The sequence below is a fragment of the Lactuca saligna genome, chromosome 7 (genome assembly GCF_052625555.1).
Source record: "Lactuca saligna cultivar CGN05327 chromosome 7, ASM5262555v1, whole genome shotgun sequence".
In the NCBI taxonomy this organism is placed as follows: Eukaryota; Viridiplantae; Streptophyta; class Magnoliopsida; order Asterales; family Asteraceae; genus Lactuca; species Lactuca saligna.
This window is the reverse complement of record NC_136423.1, coordinates 32554999-32573387: the sequence shown is the minus strand read 5'-3', so window position 1 is coordinate 32573387 and position 18389 is coordinate 32554999. Positions and strand designations below refer to the sequence as shown.

Below are 18389 nucleotides of genomic sequence, written 5' to 3'. Positions count from 1 at the left end.
AAATCGATTATAAGGCCAATATGTAGGAACTTTATTGTAATTTTCTGTACTTTTATTTTATATTTTCTTTGTCTAAATTATAGAAATGTCATTTTTGTTTATTTTTAATTTTTACCTGATAGAATTTGAGTGATCTATCTTAATATGGTTAGTTATGTTAGGATGGTGTAGGTGAAAAAAGAGGCTAAAGTGATTATAAGCATTTAAGTATTTTATTATAAGCTAACAAAAGTTTTTAATTTTGCATTGAAAAATTTATATCTTTATATAAAGAGTATGTTCAAAATTTGATAAAACTAAATAATTTTATTAAAAGAAAATATTAAAAAAAAATTGACATGATAAAAAACTTATCGTATGTTATACCTATTTAACTTTTAACCATACCAATTAAACGATTAGTTGAATTTTATTTTGTTGTATTTCAGTTAATATTTTTAAAATCAATAGTTTGCATCGATTTTTTTTAGTTGAAGACAAAAATTTATTTGTATTCTGAAATCAAAATAGAAATATACTTTTAACTTTTACTCAAACTACATACTTATATTTTTAAAACAAAATAACAAAATAATAGTATTTTTATACTAATATTTTTTTATATTAGCTGATCATATATTTATAAAAATAAATATATTTAAATAAGAAAAAATAAGGATAAATCTCTCAAATTACCTATAACGTCCTACAAATACCGAGTAAAATTTTCATTTTAAAATAAGTCCAAATCATTCGTTTCTTTTTTTCAAAAACAATCAGAGTAAAAATATTCTCAAAAAATCAGAATAAAATCATAAATAGTTAATGCAGAATAAATCTTCAGGGGATGCAGTGCGATCAAGCCGAACCCTTCCTTTTGAAACCAAAAAGTACCTGAAAGTATTTGAAATGTAAACTGTAAGTACATGGCTTACTGAGTTCTCCCAAAATACTATATATCAAATAAGAATGGGCCCAGCCAAACATACATGCAACAGCCCAACCCATATCATTCGGTAGCAACCCATATCATCCTGTCCCAGCCCATATTATTCTGGCCTAACCCATATAATCGGGCGTAACCCATATAAAACATACATAATTGGGCCCAACCCATATAAAACATACCTAATCGGACCTAACCCATTTAAAACATACATAATCGGACCCAATGTAACATCCCAAAAATCAAGGATAAAATTTTCATTTTTATTATAATCAAAACATAGCTATGACTTGACCCAAACATTTAAAAACATTTCTATGTAACACAATTATCATAGTTGAATCCCGAAATCACGTATAGCGAAAACACAGGTGTATACGCTGTGATCGCCCCGAGCTCTTTCATTTGAAAACTAGAGTACCTGAAACATAAACTGAAAACTGTAAGCACAAAGCTAAGTGAGTTCGCCAAACACCATATATAATGCAAACATATTGTTAGGCATATGTGGTAGCATAAGCATATAAGCACATAACAATTGTCAAAATATATCAGAGTATAATGCAAACATATTGTCAGGCATATGTGATAACTTTTTTTATACTCCGATGCAGTGGGTAAGGCCCAGTATGTGCTTATATGCTTATGCTACCACATACCATACAATAACATATAAGCACATACTGGGCGTTGCCCACTGCATCGGACTGAAGTCCGGAAACTGCATCGAACCGAAGTTCGGAACTACTAGGGCCTTGCTCTCTGCATCGGACCGAAGTCTGGAATCTACATCGGATTGAAGTCCGGAACTAACCAGGGCCTTGCCCTCTACATCAGACCGAAGTCTGGAAATTGCATCGGACCAAAGTCCAGAACTGACTAAACATGGCATAGCATAGGCATAACATAGAATATAAACACATATACTGCATACTGCATCGAACCATAGTCTGAAACACATAACACATAATCCTGCCTGAGTCACGAAGACATCAAACATACTACTACTGCATCGGACCGAAGTCCGAAACTGACTCAACATAACATAGCATAAGCATAACATAGAACATAAACACATATACTGCATACTACATACCTTCCAAAGAATGTCAATTGATGTATATTAAAGATGAGATGAGCCAAAGAGACAGCTTAATACCTTCCAGAGAATGTTAATTGATGTATATCCTTGCTTCCCATGAGTTCCTAACTTTGATTTACTTGTTTCCCTAAGTGTTCCTCACCAAGATCTCTCTTCAAATCTCTATCACACCAAAGAAACACACACACACACACAATTAGGATTTAAGGGTGCCAACAAGCTGTAAAGGGAGGCTGGGGAAGGCCAATCATTCTTTAAGTAGGGTGCGAAACCCCGAGATTTAGGGTTTCATCTGTCAGCTCCAACTCGTCGAGTCCGTTCTTGGACTCGGCGTGTAGATCACTAAAACACGCGGGGCATGCCAGACTCACACTGAGGACTCAAGAGTATTCCAGATATGAGCTGAGGGCCGAGCGGGGCATGCCAGACTCATACTGAGGACTTGGGAGCCTTCCAGATACAAGTTGAGGGCCGGGTAGGGCATGCCAGACTCGTACTGTGGGCTCGGGAGCATTCTAGACTCGTATTGTAGGCCGGGAAGGGCATGCCAGACTCATACTGTGGGATCAAAAGCATTCCAGATACAAGCTGAGGGCCGGGTAGGGCATACCAAACTTGTAATATGGGCTCAGTGGCAATCCAGATGTGAGCTATAGGCCTGGAAGGCAATCCAGACTCACACTATGAGCCTAGGGGTAATCAAGTTTGTAAAGCTGTGTACCCAGTACATGTTGTTATTTGTATATATGTTAGTTGCAGTGTATCATTATTTTGGGGGAACTCATTAAGCTTTGGGCTTACAGTTTCAGTTTTTGTTTCATGTACATCAGATGATCGCAGGAAGTTAAAGGCGTGATCGTACAACTCCTCATTTTTATGTCTTTTTTTCTGGGATACTTTGATATTATACTATTTTGAAAACAAGTTTTGTAATGATTAATGGTTTTGATACATTTTTAAAAGTTTAAATTTGGCATGATTTTTATGGGTGTTACAGCTAGGTCCAAGGGTATGTATGGTATGTGGTATTTTGGGGAACCCACTAAACTTTGTGTTTATGATTTTTATGGTTATGATTTCAGGTACTTCCAGTTTGAAAGGGAAGGGTTCGGCTTGATCGCAGCGCATCCACCCATGTTTCCACAACTATATGATTTTGGGATTGTACTTTGATAACTTTTTTTATTCTGAATTGTTTTTTGAATGATGGGAAAAAAGGATAATTGGAGTTTCTGGTTGAATTAAAATGAAAATTTTACCTTATAGTTTTTGTGTCGTTACATCTTCGTTGTTTTTCCTTACCTTTTGGCCTCATGATTAACGTGTACAAGAATACCATGATAGGTTTTGGAGTTTAGTTTTTGGTAGTGGAGGATGTGACAGTTTCTATTGGTTACCTTCCTAGTAAAACTTTGTTATATTATTTAGGTCACATAGTGGTTGGTAATATGTATTGGATTGCTTCATAGGACGATATGATCCTGAAATTTACTTCTAAACTTTCGAATTGGAGGGATAAAACTCCTTCGGTAGGGGAAACTGATGTTACATAAGTTAGTTTTGGGTGCTACCCTAACGTACTTTATGTCTATTTTTTGAGCTTCGCAATTTGTTGTTAACCGTTTAGAATCCTTTCGTAATGTTCTTTTCTTGGGGATTGGGAAGAACGTGAAATGAATTGGGTTAAATGGAAGAATGTATTGGCTCAAAAAACAATATGGTGGTCTCAGGGTTAATAGTCTTTTTTTCTCTAACCTATGCTATTCTTTTTAAATGGATTTGGTGGTTTCTTTCGTTTCCCATTATTCTTTGGATTAAAGTGATTAAATCCATACACGGAGAACATGGTTACTTGGTCATTATTCACTGAGGAGTGTTGGTAACTCCATTTGGGTATCAATTACTGATTCTTTATGTTCTAAAGGTATAGATCTTATGTCTTTTTGCAAAATGGTGATTGGAGATGGCAAGCTTACTTCTTTTTGGTAGGATCACAGGATTGGTAATGACCCTTTAAAAATTTCATTCCACATATTATATGCCCTCGCGTTGGATAACCAAATCTATGTTGCTTTGAATATGCATCAACCGGGTTGGGTTACATATTTTAGAAGAAAACCGAGACCGGGTTTAGAGAAAGAGCAGTGGTTTGATTCTCATATTTCATATCCTTGGTTATCCTCTTCATCTTCGGATAGGTGGAATTGGTCCCTTGATGGTTTTGGTTATTTTTTTGTGTCTTCTATGAGATCAAAAGTTGATAAGCATTTTCTTATTGGGTACAACTATTAGATGGTGTTGTGTCACTCCAATAAAAGTTGATGTTTTTGTCCTATTTGCGAGAAGGAAGTCGAGATTGTCACTGATTTATTCTTTGAATGTAAATTAGCTATCAACTTATTAAAACTTTTATACATATGGTGGAATATTCATATGCCTTCTTTGTTTTCAGTGAAAGACTTGATTAACTGTGTTCGCTTGTTGTGTTTGTCTTCTCTTTGTCAGGAGTTTCTAGAGGTTGTTTTTTACGCTCTCTGGTGGTCGATTTGGAGCTGTAGAAATTCTATTATTTTTTGTAAAATTAAGCCTAAAAAATGTTTGTTGTTTGATAAGGTGGTTTCTGAAAGTGTCTTTTCGGCTAATAGTAGGTGTTGTAAAACAATGTGAATTGTGTTGCCTGATTGGAGGTCTCAATTTTGTTTATTGCTTCCATGTCGTAGTTTCTTTTGTCTAGATTTTTGCTAGCTTTCAATTATATATTTGCCGTTCTAAAAAAACATTTTTCTATCCTAGTTCTAACTAGACTCTCAACCGAAGAAACTACATCTCTGAATATATTTGCTAAAATTTTTGCAATTGTTCTAAGTTCTCAATCGATGAAAGTACTCTAAAATTAGTCATACATAGTAGATTACTATCCTTGTAGATAAGAGCAATGAAATATTGATTATATCTATTCAAGATCAAAATTGACTTTTTAAACTCATGGTTTCAACAAAGTCATTTTAAAGAATATCATAATCATTTCTCAAAAAAAAAAACAAAAAAACTCATCTAGTGCAAAATATTTGTACCTTCACAATTTCACATTATATAGTTCCTTAATTTCAAAAACACAAATCACAACATCCATAAACTAACGTCCAGATTAGATAATATTTTAAGCAAATTAGTAGCTTAGATAAAACGTTAGTTCATCGTTTTGAAAAAAAAAACTACTAAAAATCGCAATTATCACCTATTCTAAATGAGAAGTCGAAACCTCATTCATCAGAATGCTATGAATGGTTAACCTACGACTTTTATTAATTAACATAATCTGAAGTTTATATTACAATTTGATTACATATAAAATTTGTTGATTTAGCCTAAAATAGAATGATCATATTAGCTCAACATTAAACAATTCAACTTGAAAAGCCTGATTCAACAACGATTTGCAAAGATCAAAACTTATGGATTTAAAGGTTTATGTATACGAAAACTTAGTATATAGGCAATGAAGAAGATGATTGTTCGTTGTGTTCTTATTGTCATCGTGTTTTTGGTATTCTTAATTGGTAGATGTTAATGAATGTAGAGGGATATACACATAAAGGGTATTAAATGTTCTCCCTTCAAGGAGGTTAAGTTTAGGGGCCAACAGAACAGCCAAAAAACGAATGAAGAATCAATAGTGCAACAAATGAATCATATGGACTAAAAGATGTTATTTTCGACAACTCTAATTACTTTTACTATAATTTAAGAAAAGTAAAGTTTAATATTTCTTTTATTTTCCCCTCCTATATTTCATTCCCTCCCCAAGTTCATATTCCGGATATTTGATAGCAACGGATTTGGCTGTCGTAATAGGTCAATTTTGTAGTGACTTAATTAAACCCATAGATTCCATTGAGCGACACAGCTCACTTGTATGTTGATTTTTCCTTATATGGTTACATGTATGAAAGGATAAATTGGAGTTCTCATCAAATACTCCAAAAGATATGGATCTGTCTCTAAGAAAAAATTATTGTGTGAACAAAAAAAAAAAAGAAATCAACACTAGCTAGCTAGAAACTAAAACCAAACAAATTTATGGTGGAAGTATTAGCAAAGAAGAAAGCTAGAAAAATCCATTTAGAAGCTAAAAGCTTAAGGGGTACATGAGAAACGTAAATGTACGTGCACATGCTTATTGAACTTGACTTGGTATGCTACCTTATTTTATTAGTTTCACATCTGAAGAAACTAGATACGATCTTAAAACATATAAAATACATATATAGGATTACCAAATTTAGAAACCAAAATGACGTACGACCGACCATCTAACATTTGTTTCCTTCAAACACAACATGCATGCATGCTGTCATATATATCATGTCACGCCTGAAGAATGACACCCAAAGAGTCGACGACACTGCCACACTTTCCATAGAATCCCGAAAACTTACCGCGTGTGACCCCAAATGAGAAATCAGTCCCGGGGTTTGTGCCGTATTCCCCATAAGTTCTGATGTTGGTCCGGAAAGTCACTGACGTAATCACGGTGTGGTCACCAAATGATCCGACACGCCCACTAATCCCGATGAGATACTCATTGTCATCGAAGATGATCTGAAACCCAAATATAAATATCATGACTGCTATATTATAAAATAAGAACCTAACTTCGATACTTGTATACATGACAGTTGAATTACAAGCTTACCATATGAGGTATGCCACCATCGCCACCGAATTTTTCAGAAGTATGGGTACGGCCATACCCATCCTTGTAAGTGAAGCGGATGAAATCTAAAGCGTCTCCACTGCTTAAAGCTATCTTGGTAAGTGTTGAACCATCAGGTATTATGAATTCCCAGGTACGTGATCCACCCTTTCCTCCCCAAGGTGTACCCCATACACATTCTGCATTGGCTGCCTGCATATGGATCCAGAATAAAATATTACTAAAAGAGATGAAAGAACTTTAGCAATGAAGAAACGATGTAAACCTCACATTCCCTATTCAAATATGGATAACAAACTCTCAGAATATGGTGAAAGTATGTACCATTTTGGTTAGTGTGGAACTGAAGTTGTACGTCTAGTCCGTTAAGTGGTTGACTATATATAGACACCAGCTTGGGGTTGTATAATTGAATAGCTTGGGGTTTATAATTGAATGGTGGAGTTAGAACGAGGTGAGGTGGCATGTCTAAAACATTTCTCGAGATTCACGTTTTCCAATTCCTAAAAGCTAGAGATGGTTGTTGAAAAAATAATTAATCCGATTGATACAAAATATTTTCAAAATAAAGCGTTTGATTAAAAACTCACATGATGCATGTGTAAGGAGTCTAGGTGTGATCGTCTTATATTTCCTCGTGCAGTAATTACAAGCACTCAAGCAGACATAAAACAATAATTAGTACCTAACACATTGATATTTGATAAACAAGGGTCAAAACTTTTGTATCTTTGCTTCTGTTTCCATGTCTTGTTAGGCGTTTTGCAGACTTTTTATTACACTTTTGCTGTTAAAAAAAAAAAGGTGCTCCTATGCACGATTAATTTGTCTCTCCGCCCGCTCTTTTTTCCTTGTTTTTTCTTTTTCTATGTCGAACTTCAAACGTTCGGAGAAATTAAGATTATATCGATCAAACGACGATGTTATTGTCTGCATTTCGTCAATGTCCCTGCTGAAATCAGATGCACCCGAAGAAGTCCCTTTTCCCTTTCTCTCCGTCTTTTTCTAGCTCCTCTCGAAACCGTTCTAAAATGTGAAACCAAAAATATTCTCCCGGTTGTGCGTTTCTTTATATCGAATCTTCAGAAATGTCAGCCTAAGCTTTGACCAAAACTAGCTCTTCGTGTGGAAGCCATACAGTAGGGTTTTGTCTTCCCGGTTGTGCGACACCCTCGCACGCACTACAAGATATACGGGTATTAGCGGCGACAGCCGTCGCCGCAAAAGAGTAGGTTTGTTGCCGCTAAAAATATTAGTGGCGACACGTCGCCGCTAATGTTTTGTTGCTAATGTCCTTCTTGTCGCCGCTTATACTTACATTTCGCTGCTAAAAACCTGTTGCTGCTAATAATTATATGTCGCTGTTAAAAGCGTCGCTGCAAAAGACCCTTTTCATTTTTTTTTGTTACAATTTTATTGAATATAAATCTACAATTTTATAAAATCAGTTATATTTAACTCATACACAACCAAAAACAATATAACAATTATAAAATATTAATCCACAATCAAAAATATTATTTTATACAACCTAATTAAAGTATTCTTCTAAACAAACATTTCATAACACTACTAGAAAATAGCCCTTTAATGACGCGCAAACAATGACACGCGGTGATTTAAGATACGCAAAAGCGTGTGCCCTAAAAATAATGTTATCTCTTCTAAAATTTGAAGGATAGTGGACACGCTTTTATGCGTACCCTAAAATTAATGTCGAACAAAAAAAAAAAAAAACACGGAGGGCACTTATTTTAAAATGGGTGTCGTCTAGAAATGTCACTTTATATTTTTTTAATGAAAGGCGCGTTCTTTTCTTTTGCAGCTGGGGGGAAACGAAAATCCCAAAAGTTTGAAAGACCGCCATTGTTTCCCTCTGCCTTATTTCCATCTCTCTTCTCTCTCTATCTTTCTCACTATGATACCCAAAAAAACCCTAATAGCATCACCAATCCTCTTTTTTCCCACAACAAAATCGCAATATAATCCCGTCTTTTGAACAGATCAAACCCATAGGGGTTCTCGACGGAAGAGATACAACTTCATAGGAGCCCTAATTTCTCATCTGAATTCGTTAACTTCTTCAAATGGTTCTCAGACTTTTTTTCTCTCTCTCTACATTTTCTTCTCGTTCATTTCTCAATCTCCAGAAGGTCAGGAGAACACTGCGTCTGCAATCGGATTGCTTAGTCGTAATCATGAGAGTGTTGAACACCGGTGTATGCTCGTTATTTGTTAAAATTCTCAAAGAAAGTCCCATGAAAGAGCAATCAGTTATCTCCTAGGATGTATCGTTCGATTAACACAATTCATCAAACCCTAGAATCATAAAGGAAACCTAGCCCCCACAGCTTTCTTCACACTTCACCTCCTCAAAGATCTATCGGTAATAAATCAAATTATTCTTTGCTGTATACTATTTGTATGCGACCTTCTAATCTCTTTGATCCAAATTCTATTTAGGCTCCATATGGAGGAAGTATCTTCGTATGTGACATTCTAATCTCTTTCATCTTTTTTTACATCTCAACGTGTTTCCCAGAAGCATCATAACTGGAACCGCGCTTCAGCAACTAAAAGAGTTCTTGAATCAGTCACCATCCCGGCGAAGACAGAGGAAACCACGGATCTTGGTTCATTGCTTTGGCCTGTAACCGAGCCTCGATTACACTTTCTTGGACTCGTGTACTCAACCATCACCCCTCTTCTCCTTCCATTTATCATCGTCTTCTTTGAGTTTGCTTATATGTTTATTCATCATATGAACACAAGTCAAGATTCGAATTTGATGCCTTCTGTTGACCTCAAGAATGCAATATCAGTGAATAGAAACTTAGAAGATTCAATGAATTCAGGGAAGATTATGTTTTTGCGATTTGCACATCTATTATTGATTTCATGGATGTGTAAGTTGTTAGGGTTTTTGTATGTTAACTTGGTTATGTTCGAAATATTGTGTTCAGGGGATATTCCAGCTACTACAGAAGAATTGCACTTTCACATAATAATCCTACTAATTTTCTTATCAGTGGCTTCATTCTAAAATGATATGGTGCTATGCTGCATAAGATTTGTAACATGTTTATTTCTTTCGTACTTTCAGGTTATTTTTCCAGCCTTAGACGACCGTGTCAAGAACATGGCTAGAATGTATTCTCTTGAACACGAGGGCGAAAGTGTCATCTTTGATCAACTGTTCACATTACTGGATTCAGACATGCAAAATGAAGAAAGCTTCAAAAGAGAATTAGCATCCTGCACAGGTGCCCTTCAAACATCAATCAATCAACACATGTCCAAAGAAGAAGAACAGGTAATAATGTCTAACAAGTTTATCCAAGAATCATGTTATTATCTCAATACTCAAACAAAAAAATTGTTAATTCTCATTTTAGGTGTTCCCCTTGCTCGTTGAGAAATTTTCATTTGAGGAACAAGCTTCGTTAGTTTGGCAATTTTTATGCAGCATTCCTATAAACATGATGGCAGAGTTTCTTCCATGGCTTTCAGCTTCTGTATTTTCTGAAGAACGCCATGAGATGCATAATTGTTTATGCAAAGTAATCCCATAAGAAAAGCTACTTCAACAGGTGAGCAAGGGTATTTTTATCCATGTTCATCTTTTACTCATTTTCTCGTTCCTATTTGACAAATTACTTCTTATACTAATTTAATATTATATTCATGTGGATGGATGGTACAAATGGTTTTAAAAAGCGAAAAAGCTCTGAAGAGTGTGAGGAAGGGCATTATTGTCCATGTTTATCTTCCAGACCTAAAAAACGAGAATCTTTCTTGAGGTCAATTGACGATTCCATAGATTCACTACCTGATCGCCCTGTAGATGAAATATTACACTGGCACAAAGCTATAATAAAAGAATTAATTGATATAGCTGAAACAGCTAGAAGGATACAGTTATCTGGAGACTTTTCAGATATATCCGCGTTTAATAAAAGACTCCAATTTATTCCAGAAGTTTGCATATTCCATAGGTACCCTTCTGTAGCAATCACGTGAATTTGACAAGTTTGCATATTGAAACATTGATACTTTGATATTAATTTTATCCTTTTGAATGCATTATTGAAGAAGATAAAGTTATATTCCCTACTGTAGATGTTGAGCTGTCATTCGCCCAAGAACACACAGAAGAAGAGAGTGACTTTGAAAAATTTAGATGTTTGATTGAAAGCATAGAAAAAGATGGAGCAAATTCATCTTTATCTGAATTTTGTTCAAAGTTATGCTCACACGCTGATCATATCATGTCCATCATTGAGAAACATTTCAAAATGAAGAACTTCAGGTGAATGAGTGAAATAGTGAATCACTAGTCTTTCTTTTTATGACTTTTATTTACCATAACGCCCTTATGTGATTTCAATTTCAGGTTCTCCCACTTGCACACAAGCATTTTACTCCTAAAAGACAACGAGAGCTCTTATACCAAAGTTTATGTGTAATGCCTTTTAGAGTAACTGAATGTGTTTTACCATGGTTAGTTGGATCACTTACTAAAGAGGAATCAAAATCATTTCTCCACAATATGCATATGGCAGGTTTGTCTATTTTTGTCAAATTTTTCTCAAACCATTGTTTATTTATTTCTTCATTGTGAAGTCTAAGTTTCTAACTCTTAACACATGGTTTTTGTTAGCTCCTCCTTCCGATATTGCCCTTCTCAACCTGTTCTCCGTTTGGGCTTGCAAAGGGCGTCCAAGGAAAATATGCTTGTCTCCAGGCACAACAGGTTGTTGTCCTGCAAGGGCATTTTTGGAATCCAGTAATGGTTGCAATCCACCTTGTTGTGCAAGGGTATTTTTGGAAATATGCTTGTCTTCAGGCACAACAGGTTCTTTCTCTCTCTCTCTCTCTATATATATATATATATATATATATATATATATATATATATATATATGATGGAGTTTCACTTGATTTCTTTCTTGTTTAAATTAACACTACACGACACATGCAATACTCTTTAAAATTAATAGCCAGTTGGCAGTATGTTCACTCATTATGTAACCTTTTTAAAGTTGTTTAATTATATGTATAGCTAAACAAGCTAGCCAGGTGCATAATACGATTCATTTGAATCTTGAGTTTTCTACCGAATATTGCTTTAGACTCATAACAGCAAGTTGGGCAAGTTTTACACCAATGGGCTATAAGGTGGACTGAGGTGATAGATCAACCAGAGGGGTCATCCTTTTTAAAAATTGATTTTATCCCCTTTATATGTTAAAGGACTTGGTAGATCATCATCTAGTGGAATCTTGAGTTCAATTAGTTATGGAGCCAATGAGATTGCTTCTTCTGTTCTAGCAAGTATCACAAGTTGAAGTAAGAAAAAGAAAGGGAAATTCAATCGAGTGAATTTAGATAAAGATAAAGGTCATTATCATTTTTCCCTGAAAACCCTGAACCTCTGAATATTTAGTGAGAAAGCAAAAGGGTTGGTAATTATTATTATTATTATTATTATTATTATTATTATTATTATTATTATTATTTAACTTTAATAATGTTTGCAGATAAAAGTGGAAAGAAAGAAAAGGGGGGAACTATGGTGTTGGTGAAAAAGCAAAAACAAAGGGAGTGGTTGTGGAAAAGGAAGTAACAAAGGGAGAGGATTCTTTTCTATTATTAACTAAAATTACATGAAGTTAAAGTTAGGTCCTCTTCTTTGTGTTGAGTGCTTGTTGCTCTGATTTTGATGTATGTGTTGAGTGCTTTTCTGTTGGTGCTGAGGTTTATCCTCATAAAAGCAATCATCCATATAGAGTTACAGTTAGTAATTTCTTGTTGGTATACAATTGTTGAAGTTTGTTGATGTGTTCTAGTATATCCCCGACGACCACAAGCCACCACCGGAGGACCACTGTTGAACACCCCAAAAATCTGGTGGCCACTGCCCACAGAACAGGTAAGGATTCTTTGATTTGTTTTTTTTACTGATGTGTTGTTTTTCGGTGACCACCAGCCACCACCGGAAGACCACCTTTAATGCCAACCCGGAGAAATCCTGCTGCCACTGCCATATAACAGGTATGTTTTTTTTTATGTTTTTTTATTTTGGTTGGATAATCTTATAAATTTTTCGATATCTTGTATGCCTCCTATAATTATTTGTATAATTGTTTGAAATTGATTGCGTGAAAGTCATTTACTAAAGCAAGGTTGGTGTAAGAGTTGATGATGAGAACATTGTTCCAAGACCTTTAGTGAGTTATGATGATGTTCTTTAATAACAATGTAGTACTAGGTTATATAGTTAGCAATGATTATTTGTATTTGACATTTTAGTGCAAAGAATTATCTTTCTTATTTATTGTATTTTATTTTGTATTTTGTATGACATTAACTTTTGTGTAATGGATTGTATTTTTTGTATATGGTATTTTATTTTCTATTATGAGACATGAAATGCAAATTTAATTTGAAAAATAGTAAATCTATAAATAATTTTTTTTTAAAAGAAAAATAAAAATTACGATACGCAAAAATGTGTGTCATCTTCATTTATGACATGGCCTTTCTTGACAGGGGTTTTAATGATACGCATTGTGTGTCATTAACACACGCGTCATAAGGTTACGACACGCGAATGCGTGTCATCTTCCTTTATGACAGGGCCTTCCTTAATACGCATTGCGTGTCATAAACGCGAGTCGTAATTGTGCGTCGTAAATGAGCGTCGTAAATGCGCATCGTCTATAGACGACACGCAAAAGCGCGTCGTCTCTCTTTATGACAGGGCCTTCCTTGACGCGCATTTGCGCGTCGTCTGAGCCTTTTACGACGCGCAATGAGCGTCGTAAAAGGTTGTTTTTCTAGTAGTGTAAAATCCTAAAATTCCTACTCATCGCCATCACTCTCATCATTTCCTTCATTATTTGGTGGTGGCAATGAACGAAACCACTCTTCTAATACCGCAGAACATGTCGGGTCCTTCAGTATCGTTTGCAACATTTCCATCTATAATCAAAATATATTACCAATATATCATAATAGTATTATACTTTTCAAAAACTATCAGCATATCATTATAACATTATAGCATTATAGTTTTCAACTTAAACAAACAATTTCCTGTAATTGTGGTGGTTCTTGTGTCATCAGTTGTTCTTGATCGTACATAGACACAACGGTAGGGGGTTTATGCCCAATGCCTCTAATATGTCCGCGTCGAACACCCAATATTTTTTCAAAACATTTTCTTGTATCACTTGGCGTTAGACTGCTTGCTGAAGAAGAATTTTGGGTTTGTTGATTGATGTCCTGAAGTAAAGCATTCTGTATTTTCAAAAAATGAGAAACATCATAAAAATAGATTACTAGATACCCATGACGATATAAACACTTATATGAAAATACAAATTAACCACTTACGTATTGTTGCTCGACTGCAGGACTATAAAACACTCCTTGGCGATTGGAATTAGCCTTACGGAATGCTTCGATTCGAGTCATATCCTATTTAACAAAAAATAGATTTATTATACTTTAAATAAACATTTAAATATATCATAACTTACTTCTCTGAAACATGCATTACTGTACGAGCTCGACCCCCATCTTTTTACAACCAGTTGTTTCGCACAGACTTCTTTGTTTGACGCCGAACGACTTAAAAATTCGGGCGATTGAAAATGTTCGACTGCCTTCGTCCAATTTTTTGGTGACATACCATTGGGGGGGGGGGGGGTTGTTTAGTGCCATTGGGATATCTGCAGGCCCCCCGATATCCTTAAAATAAGAATGGGCTTTTCTTTTTCGGCCTCTGTAAACTTTTGCAAGACTCGAATCAATGCTCCGCAATAATTGTGCACGCTCCGGATCCATGTTAACCTTAGCCAAATCAAACTTATTCTACAAATACAAAAAATTTAGTTAATTAAATAACAATCACAATGAAACTTAAAATATTATGCAAGTTACATTTATATGCACAACCGTCGCATTCCTTAACGCGGGAGAAACATTGTCCCAACTAGATACGTTTAAAGGGACGTTATTCCACAAATACCTCCCAATTTCATGTGTGAACCAATTGGCAGGCTTCCCGACAAGGGAATATGTGATCTCCCAGTCAAAATTCAAATCCACAATCTTTCCCTTGTTTGCCCTTATCCACTTTCCTAGCTCTATATTCTTTGACAAACCCCTTCTTTTCTTTGGAAGCTCGACTGAAATAATACAATTAAGAATATTAGTCACGATAACTTATAATAAATTAATTAAAATAGCTAATAAATATATCATAATAAAACATATCAACTTGTTCATCTTACCCGTGACCAAAGCCTCCTGGAGATGGTGGATACCTAGTACCTAGCTCCATCATCTCCGTGACCTAGGCCCATAATATCGGTCATCGTAACAAAGAATATCGTCCATGTAAACCGCATTTTTAGCCTATAAAATTAAAAGATGTACAATATAGAAATACAATATGAATAAAAGTTAGTTATAAAACAATTTATGATTATGAATAACTATATTTAATATCTAAATTAATAATATAAAATTTAATTTAATAGTTTTACAAAAAAAATTTATGATTATGAATAATTTTAAAATTAAAATACGACATAAATATTAAATTTGATTTGAAAATTACTCTTTGTAATAGACACGCTTTGTTTTTCACACATTACATACATAAATACACACATTATACATACAAATACATATAAACATTTTCCTACACATATTCATTATAACATCATACTTATTTTTTGTTATAGCAACCTAATTCCAAATAATAACCATATAAATAACACACAAAAACATATAAATAACACACAAACACAATTCCGGCGACAATTCATTCCAAATTCCAAATAATAACCATACAAATAACATACAAAAACATACAAATCAAATATATAAATTCAAAAGTCAAGAAAAGGAACCTGTGCTAGTGTAATTTAGCGATTTTCCGATAAAAAATCCAGTTTTCCGGCAACAATTTCGGCAACAGATTCGGCATAAGTAAATTTTCCGACAAGGATTCAAAAAACATTAAATTAAACACTTAAAACCAGTAAACAAAACTCCAAAACAGAAGTTGAATAGAAAATAGGGAAGAAATCGGACCTTAAATCGAACTTTTGTCGTCGGAAATGAGTGTGGTCGCCGGTAATAATGGAGCTCCACTAGTGGCCGGCGGTAATGGCTGCCGGAGACGAGTCTTGTGGCGCAAACGAGGTAATCGTCGGAAGTGAAGTCACCGATAATCATTGGAAGAGTGAAAGGAAGCAGAACCAACAGGAAAGTGACGCAGTGGGGGGGTTATCTGCAATGAGTATTAGCAGCGACGCGTATTAGCGGCGATGCTAGGGTTTTAGTGGCGATAATAGGTTATTAGTGGCGACACCCTTAGAGGGAAAACACAGCACCCTTTTTCCTCATTTCCCACCATTGGATGAAAAGCAGATCGAACGGACTTGGTTGATTTGATGCGGATCGACGATGTAGCATCATTAGCGATGACACCAACTATTAACGGCGACATTTAACGCGTTAATTACATGTCGCCGCTAATAGCTGGTGTCAACGCTAAAGGTGTCGCCACTAATATCGATATTTCTTGTAGTGGCGCTTGTTTTCTCCCTTTACGTCTTTGTGGGGGTGGTGTGGGTTGAGTTTCGGGAATCATCTCTTCTTCTTCCGAGTCATCCAACTCGTCGACAAGTTGGCGTTGTTGGTGGGATTGGGTTTGAGTTTGAAAACATTTGCGGCGAAACATTTGCATCGGGTAATATTGTTCAACAGTTTGGTATTGGAGTTGTATTGGGGATTGAATGTGAGCATCGAGTTGGGGGCGATAAACTCCTTGTGGTGATGAATCGATAGCAAAAATGTTTCGAGAAGCGATGTTTATATTCGAACCATGGTTTTTTTTTCCTTCGATCGGAAAGTAAGGTTTGATTTTCGGGATTATTATTTTTTTTTTTTTTTATGAGAAGAAAGTGAAGAGAGAGTAGAAGATTTGTGTGAATTTTGTTTGATGGTTAATAGTAGTGTATTTATAGATGACTAAAAAGGTTATAAAAAAAAAAAAAAAAAATTAGATTTAAATCCATTATGTTGCAGCCCCTAAAAAAATTATAAAACTTTTTTTACCGTTGAATAATGTTGAATATCAAAATAAAAAATAAAAAATAAAAAATAACACCCAATCACAGCAGTAGAGAGAACGCGGGAGAAGTTTCCCTCACCCATTCCCGCACCACCGTTCTCCGCGCCGACGGTGCGGTGTTCCGCCGGGCGGGAACCCCCCTACGACTCTTCCCTGCTCCCACTCCATCCAGCCCAATGCATAGAAGTTACTCATCAACGTCAATCCACCATTATTTAAGATCCTCCGACACAAATCAATGGTATATATTACACCTCCAACTTTTCAATCTTTTTTTTACTATGGAATCTTATCATACGATTTGTTTATATTTAGACAAAATGCAAAAATAATATTTTTTGTTTGCATTTTTTTTAGAGATTTAACACTTTAAATTTCAAATTGAGAAACATAGTCTTTTCCAAAAAAAAATTGTGGTTGATTTGGTTTCACGTAAAATTGAAATGACTATCTTGTCATTATTGTATTTATTTTCTAATTTTCTTTCTTTTCTAGGTATTTTATTATTATTAAATCAAAAGTTACATGATCATTATGTATGAGAGAGAGAGAAAGAGAGAGACGTTAACTCCCCATATCCGTATAAGAAACATTTATAAAAAAAAAATATTTTAAAAAATCTATTTTATTTTGCATTGATTATCATAAATAAAATAAAAAAGTCAATAAACTAAAACATATAAAATGTAGTATTTATATTAAATGTGCAGGTTTTAAACAAATGAAGGACGGTTCAAGTTAATTTTTGAAATTAAAAACCGAACATGTCTTTTGTCACTTGCACGAGAAACGATTCGTGTAATTACCTTAAACTAAAACATATAAAATGTAGTATTTATATAAATAAAAATAGAACTTTAATCACCATGGAGATACATTTTATTTAATATATGCTATCTAAACTTTATCTAAAATAGTTATACTAAAATACATACTTAAATATTTTTATTTTATATTTTCTTTGCCTAAATTATAGAAACATAATTTTTGTTTATTTTTAGTTCTTACATGATAGAATTTGAGAGATGTATCTTAATATCTTAATATGGTTAGTTATGTTAGGATGTTGTAGGTGAAAAAAGAGGTTTTTTTATTATTAGCTAACAAAAGTTTTTTATTTTGCATTGATAAATTTATATCTTTTATATAAAGAGTATGTTCAAAATTTGATACACTAAATAACTTTATTAAAAAAAATAAAAAAAAACTTATCGTGTTTTATACATATTTAACTTTTAACCATACCAATTAGACGAATTAGTTGAATTTTATTTTGTTGTATTTCAGTTAATATTTTTAAAATCAATAGTTTGCATCGATTTTTTTTAATTGAAGACAAAAATTTATTTGTATTCTGAAATCAAAATAGAAATATACTTTTAACTTTTACTCAAACTACATACTTATATTTTTAAAACAAAATAACAAAATAGTAGTATTTTTATACTAATATTTCTTTATAATAACTGATCATATATTTATAAAAATAAAT

At 34.2% G+C, this 18389-nt stretch overlaps 1 long non-coding RNA gene and 1 pseudogene across 1 annotated transcript; one reads left to right on the top strand and one right to left on the bottom strand.

Annotated features, from left to right (window-relative positions):
* Positions 1-6136: 6136 nt before the first annotated feature.
* Positions 6137-7133, bottom strand: LOC145006430 (uncharacterized). Its single transcript, XR_013662899.1, has 3 exons — positions 7069-7133; positions 6724-6936; positions 6137-6629 (listed from the first exon to the last, which is right to left on the bottom strand). It is a non-coding gene; the product is annotated as an uncharacterized LOC145006430 (long non-coding RNA).
* Positions 7134-9214: 2081 nt separating this feature from the next.
* On the top strand, positions 9215-12795 carry LOC145006812 (zinc finger protein BRUTUS-like; annotated as a pseudogene).
* Positions 12796-18389: the final 5594 nt, after the last annotated feature.